This window comes from Macaca fascicularis, chromosome 12, assembly GCF_037993035.2.
Source record: "Macaca fascicularis isolate 582-1 chromosome 12, T2T-MFA8v1.1".
NCBI classification, from domain to species: Eukaryota; Metazoa; Chordata; class Mammalia; order Primates; family Cercopithecidae; genus Macaca; species Macaca fascicularis.
Window position 1 is genome coordinate 109,328,568 of NC_088386.1, and position 18,186 is coordinate 109,346,753.

Genomic DNA, 18,186 nt, shown 5'->3' on the forward strand with positions numbered 1-18,186 from the left:
CACTGACATCTAACAGGCAACTATGCTAGAAGCACTATTAATTCCATGTCACCTTAATCCAGTTGGTGATTGAGATGATTTGAAGTTTCACTATAGTCTCTGTAGGTCTAGTCTATTTCTAGGAATGAGAATCATTCTTATTCCTTATATGTAGCCCTCACAGTCTCAATCCAAACCATGGGGTGATCACTGGAACCCATTTCTTGGAAGTCCTTCAGCTTCAATTTTGGTCCTTCTTATTTCAATTTATTTGCTTTCTCCATCAGAATTGTCCGGCAGAAGCCACAGATTCAGAAGAAAATGAACTCTAAGTGCAAGGCTTATCTGCATGCATGTCCCTCTTCTCTTGGATTGTGAATCTATTATTCTTCACTACATTGCTACATTATCCAATGCTTTCAAACACATTTATTTTTTGTTTATATTTTGACCATATTTGCTACTTGATTTTCTACATAACCTTGTTCATCATTACTGAAAATCTCCACAGCTTTAAGGAAAAATATAAGTTTACATTTCTATAATTGTGTGTAGATTTTACCCACACTGAATAATTTGAAATGGTATATTATTGTTGAAAAATCAAATATATGTTCTAGAATCATATTCTTGGCCAGAGATTTCAGTCCCTCCACTGTATGTGAAAGTCCAATTGTTTTATCTGGTCTTCCTCTTTCTTCATGGTCTTCTGCCACTCACCTTTGCAGACTTTCCATTCCTGTCTACTTCTGCTATCTGTTTATTTGTTTTCAATTGCATTTACATTTTTTTCCTTCCATACTCTGTCTGTAAAGATACCTGCAGTAGCAGGATTTGATTTTCCTTGAGTCCAAATTATTTTTTTAGATTATTGCATGTTGTTTGCTCCCATCTTCTCCAAATATAATACCATTTTCTGTGTGCAACACTGTGAATCCCTTGAGCTTGTAATTAGTTGATCTATATCCACAGAACAAGTGTAATACCACTGTATCAGGATGTATCCATACCAGGGCCTCTACCCCTTTTTAGTTTTTTTCCCTCTGCTGAAAATTACATGGCCGTAAATAAATGTGCTTTACTTCCTTTTATGTGCTTGCTAATGTTGCAGGGACCCTCAATCAGGAATAAAAAGGAATCACTTGCCAAAGAGATTAAGCTAATTTTGACCATAAGAAAAATGTTTGCAATCATTTAAACAAGGTTATCTTGAATTGTCACTCTTTAATCTTTGATTTTGTTATGAATGCATAGTAAATTTGATATACATGTGCATGGCTAGAAGTCAAAAGATAGAACTTAAATCAGACTCTCTGAAAGGTATTACTAAAATATGTTATGGCTTAAAATCGTAGTTACGTAATGCTACAGTTGGTCACAGTAAATCAGTAAATGTATTTTTTAGAGCCACTAAATCTTTCACACTCATTATCATTCTATAGTGCAAAAATGAATAATGTTTTCAGCAAGTATCTTATAGTACCTACCACCTAGTGACTGAATTAGGGAAATAACATTCCTAAGTAAGTTCACGTACAAAAATATAAATTATAATTTTACTTTCATGCCATTTCTACCTCAGAAGAATAGGTTGAATCTATTCCATGAATGAAACATAAACAAGACATTCACTTGTAGTAGAGCCATTTGTTCACTAAATACACATTTATACAGTGAATATTATACATAAGATATTTTGCTAGAGAGACAAAAATGAATAATATGCCATCCTTGTTTGGAGTAGCTCATAGGTGAATAGAAGGACTATGCAATGACACAATTCCAATGTTCTGTAATAAATGCAGTTCTACATTAATAACAGAGGCAGCAAAAAGGAAGAGGTAATATGACATGGCTTAGTATAGGGTATTACGTTTATTGGAGCAGTATAAGATAATGTTAGAGAGATAGACTTGAGTTATCCCTATGGATGATCTTGTAGAGCAATCTTAGGAATTTAAACTTTTTCCAGTGGGTAGCAGAGTGCCATTTGATGGTGATACATAGACAAATGATGTGCAAGTATGTATGTCTTTTAGTAATGTTATTTTGTGTGAGAAATCTGTTAAGCAGGGAGACATGTTAGAGGCTGCAGCAACATCTTGTGAAAACAATGAAACCTATAATAAAGGAGTAAGTGAATAGAGAATGAGCAATGGATTTTTAATATGTGATTTGAGCAAGCTTAAAATAATTAGAATAGTGGCACATTTCAGGTTGGCAAGTGCCATTAATCAAAATCATGAAAGCAAGAAGAGGAACTAATTTAAGTGAAAGTTAAAAGAAATGTTTAGGGGTAGAGAGAGGAACAACCAGGTAGAATTAGATGAAGCCAGCAAAGATACAATAGGATAAGCCCTAGGCATGGACTTATGCTATAGGAATAAATGAGGAATAAGAAAAGATACAGATGGTTGTGGACTCAGGAGAAGCTCAATGTTTAAGGGACATGGATGTCTGTGTATGTGTATGTGTATGTGTATGTGTATGTGTATGTGTATGTGTATGTGTATGTATGTGTAGTATTCTGCTTACTAAACTAAATACAGTGACAATGCCTGGACAGGCCAGGGAAATTGTTGGTTAACATTAGATTTTCTGTCATAAATGAGATGTTGAAAAAAATGTTGAAAACATTGTATTCTGATTATGACTTAAAGTGTTGATGGTGACACATTCACAGCAAATGAATAAGAGGCAAGGCATTGTGTAGTGCAGTTTTTAAAGGATTGACTTGTTATCTTACCCCATGCTGTCAAAGACCACTTCTACAGAATTGCTGGACTTTTGGAGTGAGGACAGGGAATTCCTACAGTCAAAAGCAATATGTTACATTAAACAGAGCCCACATAACTATGCAGACAGTATATGGAGTTAATTTCAGCTGGACACTATTATATTCAGTCATTACTAATTGACGCCTCAGTCATGAAAGAACCTCAGTGCAATCTCTAGAAATTGGATGGCTTCCTATTGTAAGCCTTTTTGAGGAGTTGTATACAAAATAAGTTTTTGATTGTATTTGGAGGAGATCACATGTTAGTTGGGGGTTTGATAAGATTAGACTCTGTGTCCCTACCCAAATCTCATCCTGAATTGTAATCCCCATAATCCCCATGTTTTGAGGGTGGAACAGGTGGAGATAATTGAGTAATGGGGGTGGTTTTCCCCACGCTGTTCTCTTGATAGTGAGTTTCACGAGATCGGATGGTTTTATAAGCATCTGGTATTTCCCCTGCTTGCACTCACTCCGTCCTGCTGCCCTGTGAAGAAGGTGCCTGTTTCTCCTTTGCCTTCTGCCATGATTGTAAGTTTCCTGAGGCCTCCCTAGTGATGCGGAACTGTGAGTCAATTAAACCTCTTTCCTGTATAAATAACCCAGTCTCAGGTATTTCTTCATAGCAATGTGAGAACGGACTAATGGATTAATGGTACCACAGAGAGTGGGTGCTGATATCAAGATACCCCAAAATGTGGAAGCAACTTTGGAACTGAGTAATAGGCAAAGGTTGAAACAGTTTGGAGGCTCAGAAGAAGACACAAAGATTTGGGAAAATTTGAAACTTGCTAGAGATTTATTGAATGGTTTTGACTAAAATGCTGATAGTAATGAAGTCCAGGCTGAGGTTGTCTCAGATTTAAATGAGGAACTTGTTGGGAACTGGAATGAAGGTCACTCTTGCTATTCTTTAGCAAAGAGACTGGCAACGTTTTGCTCCTGCCCTAGAGATCTGTGGAACTTTGAACTTGAGAGAGATAATTTAAGATATCCGGTGGAAGAAATTTCTAAGCATCGAAGCATCAAAGAGGAAGTAAGCGTAAAAGTTTGGAAAGTTTGCAGCCTGGCAATGTGATAGAAAAGAAAAACCTATCTTCTGGGGAGAAATTCAAGCCAGCTGCAGAAATTTGCATAAGTAACAAGGAGCTGAATGTTAATCACCAAGATAATGGAGAAAACGTCCTCAGGGCATGTCAGAGACAGTCTTGGTAGCCCCTCACATTACAGGCCTGGAGCTCTAGGAGGAAAAATGGGTTCATTGAATGGGCCCAGGGCCCCCTGCTGTGTGCAGCCTAGGGCTTGGTGCCCTGCATCCATCCCAGCTACTCCAGCTGTGGCTAAAAGGGGCCTAGGTACAGCTCAGGCTGTAGCTTCAGACAGTGCAAGCCCTAGGCTTTGGCAGCTTCCACATGGTGTTGAGCCTGCAGGTGAACAGAAGTCAAGAATTAAAGTTTGTGAACCTCTGTCTAGATTTCAGAGGATGTATGGAAATGCCTGGATGTCCAGGCAGAAGTTTGCTTCAGGGGTGGAACCATGTGCATCCATGTGAAGAGACCACCAAACAGGCTTTGTGTGAGCAATAAAGCTTTTTAATCACCTGGGTGCAGGCGGGCTGAGTCCAAAAACAGAGTCAGTGAAGGGAGATAAGGGTGGGGCTGTTTTATAGGATTTGGGTAGATAAAGGAAGATTCCAGTCAAAGGGGGGTTGTTCTCTGGCGGGCAGGAGTGGGAGTCACAAGGTGCTCAGTAGGGGAGATTTTTGAGCCAGGATGAGCCAGGAAAAGGAATTTCACAAGGTAATGTCATCACTTAAGGCAGGGACCGGCCATTTTCACTTCTTTTGTGGTGGAATGTCATCAGTTAAGGTGGGGCAGGGCATTTTCACTTCTTTTGTGATTCTTCAGTTACTTCAGGCCATCTGGGCGAATACTCGAATACTCGCAAGTCACACAGGATGCGATTACTTGACTTGGGCTCAGAGGCCTGATAGAACCCCCATGGAGAAACTCTGCTAGGGTAGTGCAAAAGGGAAATCTGGGGTTGGAGCCCCCATACAGAGGCCCCACTGGTGTTGCAGCTTTTTTGCTTCCGTAGTTCAGCAAGTGGGAGGGTCTGGCTTCCAGCAGCTTCTTCACTCCGATAGATCAGTGACCATCTGTTCCACAGTGGAATCTATTTCAGTGACCTTCACTGCCGAAGGAGTAGAAAGTACAGTGTATTGTCCCTCCCAATCTGGTCCTAGAGAGGGAGAAAGAGAAGGAAGAGTCTTTACCAGTACTAAGTCCCCTGGGTTGAATAAAGGTGGCCTTGGTTCATGGGTTTTGGGCCTTTGACAGTTGTTTCCATTCCTGCAGGAAATGGATCAAAGAATTTACATGGTTAATCAAGTCAGAAGTTACATGGTTAATCAAATCAGAGGTTTCTTGGTCTAGAAGGAAATCACTGGTGAGAAAAGGCTGTCTTTACATCATTTCAAAGGAAGTGAACTCAGCTTCGAAAGGGTGTTTCTAAAACATAGCAGGGCCATGGGCATGAGAGTAATCCAGGGGAGATGAGTCTCTTGAGAAAGTTTTCTAAAGTGCCTTTTGATAATATCATGTTTCTTTTCTGCCTTTCCCAAAGATTGTGGTCTCCAAGCACCATGAAGATGGTACTGTATACCTATTGCTTTTGAGACTCCCTGGGTGACAGCCACCTTGAATGAGAGGCTGTTATTGCTCTGAAGGTACTTAGGGAGTCCAAAGTGAGGAATTATCTAGTTAATTAGTACTTCTGTCACATCAGAGACTTTCTCTGACATGAAAATGCTTCTATCCAGTTAGTGAAGGTGTCTACCCATACCAGGAGGTACTGGATGCCCCTTATCTTTGGAGTATGGATGAAATCCATTTGCTAGTGTTCTCCCAGGTAGCCTCCCATTCTTTGGGTTCCAGAGGGGAGATGCCATTGACGGGGGGGATTATTTTTAAGGCAAGTCTCACAAGCATTAATGACCTGTTTGACCATTTTTACCCGACAACCACCTTTGGGCCAATTGGTAGGTTTTATCCTTTCCTACGTGGTAGGCTTGGTGAAAGATTTTAAGAACTTTCCATTGACTGGAATTTGGTAGATGAAGTTTGCCATCCTCCAATTGTAGCTGAAAGGTATATCCCTGAGAGGAGGCCCATACTGTTTTTGCAGGAGAGTACAGGTGTTTTGTTTCTTTTATGGAGCCCTCCCAGATTAGAGGGGCCTCAAGTGGATCAGAAATCCGTGGTACTCTAACTGCCAATTTAGCTGCTTGATCTACCAGTTTATTTCCCTCAGCAATTTCATCTATCTCCTTTTAGTGGCCTTTACAATGTATTATGCCACTTCCCGTGGAAGGAAAACCAAGGACAATAGTCTGTTAATTTCCCAATGGTATTTAATGAGAGACCTATTAGCTGTGAGGAAGTCTCTCTGTCTCCCAGATCATGGCATGGGCATCCAGGATTGGGAAAGCATACTTAGAATCAGTATAAATTTTAACAGCTTTCCCTTTACTTAATTCAAACACCCTCATGAGGGCATTTAACTCAGCTAGCTGAGCACTTGTGCCAGAGAAAACAGGTGCACTCACAATAGTGTCACTCAGGGTGACTACGAAACTCTCCTTTATCCCTTGTTCTACAAAAGAACTTCCGTCTGTAAAGAGAGTCCATTCTGCATCCTCTAAGGGGGTTTCTTTGAGGTCCTCTCTAGCTGCATAGGTTTACACTACTATCTGTTCACAGTCATGTTCAGGCTTCCCAACTTTCTCTGGGAGGAAGGTGGCTGGGTTTAGGAGAGCCAGGTTCTTCACTGAACTGTAGATACCTCCAATAGCAGAGCTTGATATTTGAGGAGGCAATTGTTTGTTAGCCAGAGACTCCCCTTAAAAGACAGCAGTCCTGCCAGGTTATGTGGGGTATAAATGGCTAGGTTCTTCCCCATGATTAACTTAGTAACCTTTGGCACCAGCTAAGCTACCACTGCAACTGTCCAGAGGCAGGTCAGTCATCCTTTAGCCAGTAAATCAAGTTCCTTGTTCAAGTAGCCCATGGGCTGCTGGGCTGGGCCTCAGACCTAGGACAGAACTCTGTGATGGTTAATATTGAGTGTCAACTTGATTGGGTTGAAGTATGCAAAGTATTGTTCCTGGGTGTGTCTTTGATGGTATTGCCAAAGGAGATTAACATCTGAGTCAATGGACTGGGAAAGGCATACCCACCCTCAATCTGGGTGGGCACAATATAATAAGCTGCCAGCATGGCTAGAATAAAAGCAGGCAGAAGAATGGAAAAGACTAGACTGGCTTAGTCTCACAGCCTACATCTTTCTCCTGTGCTGGATGCTTCCTACCCTTGAACATTGGACTCCAAGTTCTTCAGCTCTGGGACTCAGGGACTCAGGCTGGCTTCCTTTATTCTCAGCTTGCAGATGGCCTGTTGTGGAACCTCACTTTGTGACTGTGTGAGCCAATGCTCCTTAATAAAGTCCCCTTTATATTTACATCTATCCTATTAGTTCTGTCCCTCTAGAGAACCCTGACTAATACACCTTCCTCGCTGATACCTAAAGATTTAACATCTTCCCTATGGGAAGACTAAGGGCTCGTACCTCAAGCAAGGCTTGTTTCAATTGGTGAAAGTCTCTTTTAGTCTTTGGTTCCCCAATTATGGAGTGAGTCTTAGCTGCCTGAGTTTCTTTCATTAGGTGATATAAGGGATGAGCTATCTCACTGTGCCCAGGTATCCATAATCTGCAGAATCTTGTAATGCCCAAGAACCCCCCCAGTTGTTTGAGGGTTTAGGGAGGGGAAAGTAGGAGATGGGCTTAATCCTTTATTCACCTGGTGCCCCGGTCTCCTCTGGCAAGAGCAGACCTAGATACTTCACTGAAGTGTGACATAGCTGAGTCTTAGATTTTGAGATCTTATATCCTCTGTTAGCCAGAAAGTTAAGAAGAACCTTACTGCCTTCCTGAGTGATTTCCTCAGTTAGGACACAACAGAAAATGTCATCTACATATTGTAAAATTTTAACCTGAGGATAAATGAACTCAGAGAGACCCCTTGTCAACGCTTGCCCAAACAGGTGGGGGCTGTCTCAGAATCCCTGAAGTAACACCATCCAGGTTAGCTGGGTGGTCTGGTTGGAGGGATCCTCGAATGCAAACAGATATTGAGAGGAGGGGTATAGTGATATGTAGAAAAAGGCATTCTTTAGGTCTAGGACTGTGAGCCATTTAGTTCCCTCAGGTATTTGAGTTAGCAAAGTGTAGGGATTGAGAACTACCAGATATATCGGAACCACAGCCTCATTAATGAGGTGGAAGTCCTGGAGCAGTCTCCATTCCCAGTTGGATTTCTATGCTCCCAATATTGGGGTATTATAAGGGCTTTTGCAGTGTTTGAGGAGGCCCTGCCTCTTCAAGTTATCAATGATGGCTTCTAGCCCTTTCCTAGCTTCTGGTTTTAGGGCTCACTAAACTAGCTTCTGGTTAGTGAAGGAGGTGGGATGCTAAAGGTGGAATCGTACCAGTGTGGTGGTTGTGGCTTGACCAATTTTCCCTTGAGCTGCCAAAACTTCTGGATTAGTATTAGTCTCTGCCAATGGGAGACAAAGAGTCTGCCTTGGAGCCCTAAGGATGGTAGTTCCCTTAAGAGGTAAAATATCCCTGTATAGCAGAGGAGTTGGCCTTCCAGCATGATTTCAAAGGCATGAGTAAGCAAGAGGTTTCCCCAACTGCAAGTGAGTGGTTGGGAAAAATATCAGGTTAAAGTTTTTCTTGAGATGCCCCTCATAGGCATGCTAAGGGAGGAGGGGAGGCCTGGATTGGAGAGAACAGAAATGACTGTGCTGGTATCCAAGAGGAGGTTCACTTTCCTCTCTTCAACTTTCAGAGTCACTCGGGGCTCCTGAATGGTAATGACACTTCAAGTTATTGGAGCCAGGGAGAGGAGCCCAAGGACCCCTCAGTTCTGCTGGACTATTTGTGAGTCAGGCTCTGGACTCAGTGACCTGTATCTCTGGGGACAGTCCACCCTCCAGTGGTTCCCTCCAGAGATTGGACAGGGTCGGGGTGACTTCCTCATGCTACCTGGGCAGTTGTTAAGGTGCCCTGGCTTGCCACATTTGTAGCAGTTATCAGGTGCATCTCAGGGATTCTGGATTTTTAAGCCTGCAAGGCAGCCATTAGAGCCTCTGCCTTTTCTCTTCTGTCTCCTCTCTCTCTCTTGAGTCTCCTCCTGATCCCTGTTGTAAAAGACCGAAATAGCCACTTTCAGGAGGTTCTCTAAAGTGCTATCTGCTCCCATGACCTGCTTCTGCAGCTTCCTCCTGATACCAGGGACTGTCTCCTAAACTTACTCTTTAGGATTAGTTGTCCCTCAAATGAATTAGGGGATAGGGGTACCAAGGCTTCTCTTAGACTTTCCAGAAAGGAAATGGGTCATCTGACCCCTGGTCTATCATGGATAGTTTGGAGTAATTGAGAGGCTTAGTTCTAGTCCTTCGTAAGCAACCAATATGCACATCTGAAAGTGTTTCCTCCTCCATTCTCCCATGTTGTATTAGCCAGGGTTCTCTAGAGGGACAGAACTAATAGTATATATATATATATATATATATATATGTGTGTGTGTGTGTGTGTGTGTGTGTGTGTGTGTATAAAATATCTCCTATAATATACATCCTATAATATATCCTATTTTGTATATATATCTCATATGTATCTCATATATATCTCATATGTATTTTGTATATATATGATATATATATATACACACATATATATATATGGGAGTTTAAGTATTAACTTACAAAATCACAAGGTCACAATAGGCCATCTGCAAGCTGTGGAGCAAGGAGAACCAGTTCGAGTCCCAAAACTGAAAAATTTGGAGTCCGATGTTCCAGGGCAGGAAGCATTCAGCATAGGAGAAAGATGTAGGCTGGGAGGCTAGGCCATCTGGTCTTTTCACATTTTTCTACTTGCTTTATATTATAGCCACACTGGCAGCTGATTAGCTTGTGCCCACCCAGATCAAGGGTGGATCTGTCTTTTCCAGCCCACTGATTCAAATGTTAATGTTCTTTGGCAACACCCTCACAGACACACCCAGGATCAATACTTTGCATCCCTCAATCCAATCAAGTTGACACTCAGTATTAACCATCACAAGTTGACCCCTTGTCAACTTGAATCCATACACATGTCCTGAGATTACACATAATCAAATAGAGACAACAATAAGGTCATAATTACACCTAACATAATAAAACTATCCTTTGTACATCTGGAAATGCACCAATCCCCAACCCAAATACTATTACATAAAGTTAACAATACTTAAAAGCTGATGTGAAGTCAATAAATCTTATGTCACATGATGGAGGAGAAAGGAAATAAAATGAAGATATTTTCTTAGTACAGGTGTATACATACACAAACATGCTTTAATGAAAGAAGGAGGAAATACGACAATTACAGTCCTCATTTCTGCAGCTGGTCACATGGTCATAGCTGGTATTGATGACTATCTTCTTCAACTACCAATTCTGTATTCCCTTTGCCTTCAGCAAGTGCCTCAGCAGGTCATGATTTTTTTTTTTTTTCCCCCCTGGTGGAATGACCCAAACCTTCATTCCTGAAGGGTCTGGGTCATTTGTAGTCCCACCTGGGTTGAGGTGTTACAGTTTCCCATTGACATTAATCACAGGGCATGGTAATACTGTGAGATGCCCTAATGGATCTCCTATATTCCATGTATACTCTTCCTTACCTTTGTTGTGTAATACTAGACTGATTTCATCTTGATAATCCAAGTCAATCACATCAGCCAACACTGTAACTCCCTTCTTAACCTGTTGTCGTAAAGGTAGGAGGAGCCCAGAGTATCCAGGTGGCAATCTTAACATCCAGTTTAGTGAATCATTGTTGTGTCTCCTGGTGGAAGTGTTCCCCTCTCCAGAACTAAGACTTCTAGACTAGTAGAATGTAATGCCATGGGAACAGGAAGCAAGAATTTTGCTAGTGGATCACTAGAAATGTTGGTGAGTGGTGCCACTTCCACTTCCACCCCTTGATTCCTGGACCTGTGAATCCTGGCTATGGGAGAAACAGTACCATATATTGGATGCTGATTCAGAACATATTGGCCTTCTGGAGAACTTTGCCTCATCCAAGCAAAGTATTGTCACCTAGTTGGCATTGTAATTGTGACTTCAAAAGGCCATTGCACGGTTTTTATCAATCCAGCTGCTTCAGGATGATGGGGAACATAGTAAGACCAGTGAATTCTGTAAGCATGATCCCACTGCCCCACTCTTTTAGCTGTAAAGTGAGTGCCTTGGTCAGAGGCAATACTGTGTGGAATACCGTGATGGTGGATAAGGCATTGTGTGAGTCCATGGATGGTAGTCTTGGCAGGAGCACTGTTGTCAGGATACACAAACCCATATCCGAAGTAAGTGTCTATTCCATTGGGCACAAACCTCTGCCCTTTCTATGATTGAAGAGGTTCAGTATAATCAACCTGCCACCAGGTAGCTGGTTGATCACCCTGAGGAATGGTGCCATATTGAGGGCTCGACATTGGTCTCTGCTGCTGGCAAATTGGGCACTCAGCAGTAGCCATACCCAGGTCAGCCTTGCTGAGTGAAAATCCATGTTGCTGAGCCCATGCATAACCTCCAATCCTCCCATCATGGCCACTTTTGTCATGGGCCCATTGAGCCATGACAGGTTTGGCTGGGGAAAGAAACTGAGTGGTGTCCACAGAACGAGTCATCCTATCCACTTGGTTATTAAAATCCTCCTCTGCTGAGGTTACCCATAGGTGAGCACTCACATGGGATACAAATGTCTTCACAGTTTTGACCACTTAGCGAGTTCCATCCACATATCTCTACCCCAAATTTCTTTGTCACCAATTTTCCAATCATGCTGCTTCCACATCTCTGATCATCCAGCCAAACCATTGGCTACAGTCCATGAATCAGCATATAATCATACATCTAGCCATGTCTCCATCCACGCAAAGTGCACAACCAGGTGCACTGCTCATAGGTCTGCCCACTTTACCCTGTAAAAGAATTCCCTTTACCACTGTCCTTCAGGGATGTCCTAGAAAGGGACTGTAGTGCTGCAGCTGTCTACTTTTGGGTGGTACCTGTATATTGTGCAGAACCATCTGGGAACCAGACCCTAATCTTATCTTCCTCTATCAACTGATCATAGGTAACTCCCCATGAGGCCATCAGTGCAGGCTGGGGAAGAGAAGGTACAGTGGCAGGAGGGGAGCATTTGAGCCACTTCCTCATGTAACTTACTTTTGCCTTCGGAACCTGCTTGAGCCCAATCACGTATATACCACTTCCATTCGATGACGGAATGCTGCTGCTCATACCCCACTTTATGACTAGATGGGTCAGAAAGCACCCACTTCATGATAGACAGTTCAGGTCACATGGTGACTTGATGACCCATAGTCAAACGTTCAGTTTCCACCAAAGCCCAGTAACAGACCAAGAGCTGTCTCTCAAAAGGAGAGTAGTTATCTGCAGAAGATGGCAGGGCCTGCTGCAAAATTTTAGAGGCCTCTGCTGTGACTCACCTATGGGGGCCTGCCAGAGGCTCTAAGCTGAGGTGGACAGCTGCCACTGTCACCTCAAGCACTATTGAATTTGCTGAGTCATATGGCCCAAGTGGCAGAGCAGCTTGCACAGCATCCTTGACCTGTTGCAGGGCCTTCTCCTGTCCTGGAGCCCACCCAAAACTGGCAGCCTTTCGGGTAACTTGATGAATAGGTCAGAGTAACACACCCATATGAGGAATGTCTTGCCTGCAAAATCCAAATAGGCCCTCTAGGCATTGTGCCTCTTTCTTGATTGTAGGTGGGGCCAAATTCAGCAACTTATCCTTCACCTTAGAAGGAATGTCTTGAAAGATCCCACACGACTGGGCCCCTAGAAAGTTTACTGAGGTAGAAGTTCCCTAAATTTTAGTCACATTTATTTTCCATCTTCTGGCATGCAAATATCTCACCAATAAGCGCTGTGTGTTTGCTACTTCTTGCTCACTGGATTTAATCAGTATAAGACATGAATGTAATGAACCAGTGTGACATCTTGTGAAAGTAAAAAGCAATCAAGGTGTCTCCGAAAAAGATTATGACACAAAACTGGAGAGTTGATATACCCCTGAAGTAGGACAGTAAAGGTATATTGCTGGCCTTGCCAGCTGAAAGCAAATTGCTTCTGGTGGGCCTTATGGACAGGAATGGAGAAAAAGGCATTTGCCAAGTCAATGGTTGCATACCAGGTACCAGGAGATGTGTTAATTTTCTCAAGCAATGAAACCACATCTGGTGCAGCAGCTGCAAATGGAGTCACCACTTGGTTACGCTTTTGATAATCCACTGTCATTCTCCAAGATCCATCTGTCTTCTGCATAGGCCTTATGGTAGAGTTTAACAGGAATGTGGTGGGAATCACCACCCCTGTGTCTTTTGAGTCCTTGATGGTGGCACTAATCTCCATAATCCCTCCAGGGATATGATATTGTTTTTGATTTCCTATTTTTCTAGGTAGAGGCAGCTCTAATGACTTCCATTTGGCCTTTCTCACCATAGTAGCCCTCACCTTACCAGTCAGAGAGCCAATGTGAGAGTTCTGCCAACTGCTAAGTATGTCTATGCCAATTATGTGTTCTAGCACTGGAGAAATGACCACAGGATGAGTCCAGGGGCCTAGTGGATGTACCACAATTCAGACCTAAGCTAAAACTCCGTTAGTTACCTGACCTCCATAACCCCCTACTTTAACTGGAGGACCACAGTGACATTTTGGGTCGCTAAGAATCATGTCAGCTCAGAGCCACTGTCCATTAGTCCCCGAAATGTCTGATCTTTTCCCTTCCTCCAGTGCAGTTACCCTAGTGAAAGGCTGGAGGTTTCCTTGGGGAAGGATGGGAGAAAGATTAACAGCATAAATTGTCAGTGGTGTAGTGGGGGTCCTTCCTCAAGAGGTCTTGGCTTCCCCTTCATTCAGAGGGTTCTGTGTCTATAAACTGGCTCAAGTCTGGAATTTGATTGAGGGGCCATGATTCTCTGTTTTTATAATTCAAATTTGTTTTTTGTCTTTTCTACCTAGAAGTTTTCTGCTTATATAAATTAAGTAGAAATACGGTAGGTTTCCTATCAATTTCATTTCCAGGAACTCCATGATTAATTAGCTAGTGCTAGAGCTCTACTCGAGTCAGATTATTCTGATTGCTTCTTTGTCTCTGCTACCCTTTATGGTACCTGTGCTCACCTTGTTTTTGACGGTTGAGTGCCGTCACTTGGTCCCTGACATCTCAGGATCCAATTATTCCCATTGTATTTAAATTTTGTAGATTAGTTACTGCGGTTCCCACTATTAGATCTGACATACAGAGAGGAGCAATTACAGGGCTCTTCAAAGATGCAGGTGCTGCCCTCACAAATCTATTTTGCAAGACATTGGTCAAGGTTATATCTTCTGGACCCTCTCAGCTAGGATGAGTAGGTGTAAAGTGACTAATACACTCCAGCATCCCAATCTCCCTAAGCCTTTGAATCCTTTCCTCCATATTAAACCAAGGGAAATCAGGCACAGTGGGCCATCTTTTAATCCATATTTCAGCTAATCAAGCAAATAAACTACTAGAACCTTTTTAACTCCCCAAGCTGCAATATTAAATGTAGAGTCCCTACTTAGGGGGCCCAAATCAATAAATTTAGACTGATCCAACTCTATGTTTCTTCCACCAGTATCCCACACCCTTAATATCCATTCCCATGCACGTTCTCCCAATTTCTGTTTATATAAATTAGAAAACTCAAGCAGTTATTTTCGAGTGTAGTACACCTCCTCGTGCTCACACTCTCAACCTCATCTCTGGGGCCTGCCGGGACTTTAGTCTAGTTTTAGGTATAGAAGCAAACGGGTGTTGGGGGTGACTCCTGAGAAGAATCAACATTATTTTTTTCCTGGCAACTGCCTCAGGGGAAGTCATCACTGTTGCTTCAGGCAGCGCAGGGTTTATCTCTTCAGACAAAGGTGGAAAGGCTGATGGCAGCATTGGTTAGGGAGGGGATGTTGCCACGACTGGGCATGGGAATGCTGTTCCTTCTGGCAAAAAAGGTTCATCAGAGTTTACAAACTCAGTGTCCCCATCTTCATCAGCATCCTTCCACATGTTCCCCTTCCAAGTTGCAGGGTCCCATTCTTTTCCAATCAATGCTTTCACTTTAACGGTAGACACCTGGCAAGGCTGTGCATGCACTTTTTGTTGCAGGTCAGCCACTCACATGATAAGAGCCTCTGTCTGTTTTTTCCACAATTTCAGCTCATTCTCTACAGGAGATAGGTCTCTCACTCAGGGAAATCTTAGCAGATTTGAGGCTCAGTATCTGCTTCTGGAGCTGGGAGATAGAATCCCTGAGTTCCTCATTTTCTTTCATCACTTTGTCTACTGAACTGAGGAGCAACCAACCAGCTTTATTACATTCCCCATATATGATCAAAGGTATTATGTATAGAGTCACTTAACTCCTTGCCTCTCACGTTTGGTGAGTCAGGAGTGTCAAATGCATTTATTTTGCATATTTCTATGAACAGTTCACACCAAGGACTGTCAGTGTTCTCCATACTATTAGTAAGTACAGTCTTTAGCATTTTTGAGTCTAATCATATTAAACAGCCAGCTCCAGAAACCCTAAAACCAATGAAACAACTCCATCCTTAATATTCTGTTCCTCTAGAACTCCTGGTACCAAAATCTGTATTAGCTAGGGTTCTCAAGAGGGCCAAAACTAATATGAGATATACTGGCAGCTGATTAGTTGGTGCCCACCCAGATTAAGGGTGGGTTTGACTTTCCCAGCCCACTGACTCAAATGTTAATCTCCTTTGGCAACACCCTTACAGACACACCCAAGATTAATATTTTGCATCCTTCAATTAAATGAAGTTGACACTCAGTATTAACCATCACACATGTCATCATTGGGGTCCCATTTAGGGTCCTCCAATGGTACTGCTGTTTTTCCAATTGTATAAGGCTCTTCCCCTTCCTTGGCACTATATGAGATACAAAGCTCATCCCCAAACGTCTCTGCCACTTGTAGGGCTGTCTGCTTCTCAGCAGTAGTCAGGGTTTGATTCCAAAGTAACATTACATTCTTCCAGGAGAGTTCAAATACTTGGGTTAAATTCTGGAAACCTCTATATAACTGTCCGGGTCATCTGAAAACTTGCCAAGATTCCCCTTAATTTGTCTTAAGTCCTGTAGAGTTCAGGAGACCTGTATCTTAATGAGGTTATATTCACAAGGCATTTCATGTAGGGGCATGAGCAAGGCTTGTACCTCCCTAAAATGATTTTTAGAATGGAGGCAAAATAATATAAGACGTTTTTTCTTCAAAGTCTGAGGGCTCACAGGAGTCCCAGTGATTCAGGATACACTTGAGGGGAGTGCAGGCTGCAGATGGTTTGTTACCCACCTGAAAAGACAGAGGGGAGAAAAGTCTCTTAGTCTCTCCCTTGCTCATCTTGAATTTGAAGCATCCCTCAAATCTCAGTACCTGGTACTGGAACTATGGATGGACTCTTGGTGCTTATGCCATGGTTGTGAGCATGACTTTCCCCCATGAAGCAGGAAGGACTAGTCGGCAGGGATAGTCATGCTTACCTGCACTGTGTCCTAGCCTTCTGTTGTTGATTTCCTGTGGTTCCTCAGATCTAGTTTTCCTTTTAGGGCTCCAAACCAAAGCATAAAAAATACACTGGAGTAATAGTAATGTGACGCTATGAAAATAGATCCTTCTCAGACAAAGGAAAGAAAAGGAATCCTGGGAACTGGGGACCTGGCCAAATAAGATGTCTCCCAAAAGGAAAAAATCAATCCTTCACATAGAAAAGCTCCTTGTATTTTCAGGATTATGCTGATTCCTGACATGGTGGGGAACAAACAAACAAACAAACAAAACAAACTTAAATGCTGAGGAGGGAAGATCCCTGGGGGAAGTAGTCTCTTGCACTATGCTAATGGGTTTCTTCAACAGGGGAAAGAAAGCTCTCTTAATTTTTACATCCCCCTGTTTCTAAGAATAGACAGAAACAACATTGTTCAGGATTACGCTCCTGATGACTAAACCAAGTATTCATTCTAGCCACTAATACTATTTTTTTTGGGTTGCAAAAACACCTGTTACATTGTATATAAAGAGGGGATAGCAGCCACAGGAGTCTTGAAAGAAAGAAAATGTGATAGGAAAGGCTGAGAGTTTTTTTGCAACACCTGAACAGACTGTCGGGAATTGGAGCCAATCCAGGAGTCTTCTGGTAATGTCGAGGTGTGGCCTTGGCCAGATACCTTCAATTGCCCCAGGACCTTATTCTGATCCCACATGACAGCTAGACTTCTGGAAGCGGAGCTGGATTGGATTAAAATGAACATCCCCTAACACCTGAGGGTGAAGGGGGATTGACAAGATCCTCCCCAGCAAGCCTGTTCTCTGAATCTTATAGACCAGCAGCTGCACTATCTACTTTTAACTGGCTGACAGAGGCCCAGTGTTCTATCTGCTTTTGTAAAAAATCTGAGGACAAGAAGACTCAGAATGAAAGTAAAGAGTCATAGGTCCACTCTTACTCAAACTTTCATTGATCCTGGATGAACCCCCAGAAATGTTGTGGCATTTTTGCTTCCATAGTTTGGTGAGTGGGAAGAAGCGGCACCCAGTGTCTTCTTCATTCCCATAGCTCAGTGAGCAGGAGGGAGTGGCGCCCAGTGGTTTCTTCTCTTCCTTAGCTCCAGAAGTGGAAGGGAGTGTAACAGCTCTTTTACTCTCACTGCCCACAGCTTGGTGAGCAGGAGTGTTACAACTCTTTCATTCAAGCAGTTCAGAGATTTCTGGGTTCTTTTCCTGTGACCAAAAGGAATAAGGTATGTGGACACTGGAGAGTGAGTAAGGCAGGGTAGAATTTTATTGAGTGACAGAAATTAAGCTCTCACAAGCAAGAGGGGACCCAAAAGCTTGTTGCCATCTGTGAGACTGAGTCTGGGGTTTTTATGGGCTTAGAATGGGGGAATGAATGCTGATTGGTCCATGGGTGGGCTTGAAAAAGGCATCATTTGATTGGTTAAAAGGCATCATTCAGAAGAAACCAATTGAGAGAGAGTAGATAAGATGGGGATGGCAGTTTTCACTCTGGTCCTAGACTCTATCTGGAACTGTCTGGCATTTCCCCTGCTTGCACTCACTCTGTCCTGCTGTCCTGTGAAGAAGGTACCTATTTCTCCTTTTCCTTCTACCATGATAGTAAGTTTCCTGAGGCCTCCCCAGCGATCTGGAACTGAGTCAATTAAAGCTCTTTTGTTTATAAGTTACCCAG

General features: G+C 42.7%; 1 protein-coding gene across 4 annotated transcripts in view; it reads left to right on the top strand.

The window, feature by feature from the left end:
* SPAG16 (sperm associated antigen 16) overlaps positions 1-18,186 on the top strand; it is a 1,157,251-nt gene that overhangs the window by 181,964 nt on the left and 957,101 nt on the right. The window lies entirely within an intron of this gene.